Here is a 2,736-nt window from a genome sequence, read left to right as displayed (position 1 = left end):
TCAAAAACGCAGGACCCAGGGCGGTGAGCTGGTGGGAGGGGTTAGAACCGCCACCTCCCCCCCCCGTGCCCCCTCCCGCGAAAAAGGACTGCCAATGAGGAGAGAGCTCGCCAGCGGCCATCTTGGTAAAGGAAAAGCGTTAAGGTAGAAGGGACAGGGAGTAGTTAATGTAGTTAAATGATCAAGCTAACTTCTATTTGTGGAATTAATTTGATTTTGGGTCGAGTTTCCTGCCAGATAGCCCCTATACCACACTCACACAAATCCACAAATCAACATTCAAGAAGGGATTGGTGATGCAAGTACCTGGCTGAACTAAGCAAGGTTTCTAAATTGGTGGAAAAAAACACAAAAAACAAGAAACAAACTCTTGAAAATTTCTGCTTGTTTGTGTCACTTCCTACGCATAGTTGATAGCCTGAGGTATTTGGCAATCGCTTCTATTGCTTAGAAAAAAACTTGAGACTAACTTTTGAATGTTAGAACTCCAATACAATTTATTAAAAATGAGTGTTTGGGCCCCCCTGGGTGGCTCAGTGGGTTAAAGCCTCTGCCTTTAGCTCAGGTCGTGATCCCAGTGTTGTGGGATAGAGCCCCACATCCGGCTCTCTGCTCAGCAGGAAGCCAACTTCCTCCATTCTCTATCTCTGTGCCTGCCTCTCTGCCTACTTGTGATCTCTGTGTGTCAAATGGATAAATAAAATCTCTTAAAAAATAAAAATTTTTTTAAAAATGAGTGTTTGACTTCTAATGGCCACATGCCACGCAGTGGAGACGGAAACTGTATGATGCGGTTCCTGCCCCTGCAGCCAGGACAGGCAGCTGTTTACACCAAGTACAAACAGTGGCATATTCTCTGTATGGGTGTGTGTATGTATGAATATCTTGCACAGCTGTTTTCCAAAAAGATCATTCAAGCCTGCTATCTCCGTATCAGGAGATTTTGTATATCACCACTCTGATACTTTCTGCTCTCTGGGGACACTCTACCCACCAAACTTGGGGACCCTCCCTGTAAGTTCCTTAATGTGATGACATGACCTATCCTTCAAGGTCTTGCTTAAAGCCCCTGAACTGGTGTTACTTCTTCCACTAGATCAGGGTTCAGATCTCTAATTTTCTGACTCTTTGTTGTGGATCTGTCTTTGGAATTTCCCCAAAGTGATTCTATGTGGTCACTGGCTTTTGAGACTTACAGCTGAGAGCACTTAACAGATTGAGACTCTTTCTCTCCTACAAGCATAAATAGGCATGTCAATGCAAGGATCCACTATCAATTCTCCTGGATCTCATGCTGATAACTCTGGCAAGACAGTTGTAAAGGGACCACGGTGGTCCTCAGAACTCTATTTCTCTACTGACTCTTTCCCTTCAGAATGTAAACATAGTGGGTAGAGCCTGAAGAAATCAAGCCACTGGGGGAGCTGGTCTTAGGGAAGGCATACAGTGCAATCGGAGTCCTGGCAGAAGTCAACATGGGACAAAATCCAACCCATCCAACTTCTCAGTAAATATTTGTTGAGCATCTACTACATGCCAATTGCTGTTCTAGGTGTTAAGGATACAGCCATGGACAAATCCAGCAGGTGGATATTGTTATTGTGCAAGTGCAGACAGAAGCAGAGCTGGTGGGGGAAACAGAGGCACCTGCTTCCATTAAGCACAGATTCCAAAAAGTAGCTCTTGGCTTTGTAACATTTAACATAACAAGTTAACAGAATTTACAAACATGCTAGAAGTTAAGAGTATGTGAGAAGTCTTTAAGAAGCTATGAATGGGAAACACATAAGAGAGGAGTGTGGAATAATCACAAACACAGCAACCATCTCACACAGGCTGTCCTCTATATTAGAAAGGAGATATGCCCCAGTGACGGCAGTTCTTAAGATCATGGCTAAGAGGATATAGTAAGCAGGATCTGGTTCACTCAGGGAGAGAATCTGTAAATATTGAACAGTTTTTGGGCTCTGGGACAAGTGGTCAGCACTCTTGGGTTTACAGGCATTGGAAACAACAAGCAAGAAAACCCTGGCCAATATGAATATCTGACATTCTTCATTTCTTTATTAACTGGGAAAGTTGAAAACTGGACCCTTTTATATGTGAAACCAGGAAATTAACGCTGCAAGAATTCTGTTGGCTCTTGGCTTAACTGAAGAGAATATTCTACTTACTCCTGCTCCCAAAATTGGAGGCTAAGCATCAAGGTATTCTGTCAGCAGAGAAGATTTAGCAGCTCACCTGGGGGGTCAAACCCGAGTTAGGAATTGAGGAGCTTTTTTCTTTCTGGTGCCCATACCTAGTCAGTACATTTTCCCTGAATATAACAGTCTCCATATGACCTCTTCCAAGTTCAGCGTCACTTACTCCTACACTCCTGTTTTATTTCTACCTGCTCCTTCCTGGGCAGCAGCAAAAGAATCCTAAAAGGCAAAATTCTTACTTCAATATATAGCATCAGGGCAGAGAGAAAATGCTCAGATGGGCTTTGTTGGGAAGTTAAAAACAAAGAAATCTCCAGGCACATATCCCTTGCTTCCTTGTCACTCCTGTGGTGAGCAACATACCTGGAAGGGCAAGTCAGTGACATGCATACAGGAATGACAACCCTTCTTACCTACTTCAATGCGATCTTACAACAGCAGCTAATATTCTTTTTAAAACAAATATCAGGTTCTATTGTTTCTGGGTTAAAAACCCTCCAATTACTTCCCATAGCAGTTGGAATTAAAAATT

Source organism: Neovison vison, chromosome 8, assembly GCF_020171115.1.
Source record: "Neovison vison isolate M4711 chromosome 8, ASM_NN_V1, whole genome shotgun sequence".
Taxonomy (NCBI): domain Eukaryota; kingdom Metazoa; phylum Chordata; class Mammalia; order Carnivora; family Mustelidae; genus Neogale; species Neogale vison.
This window is presented reverse-complemented; position numbering follows the sequence as displayed.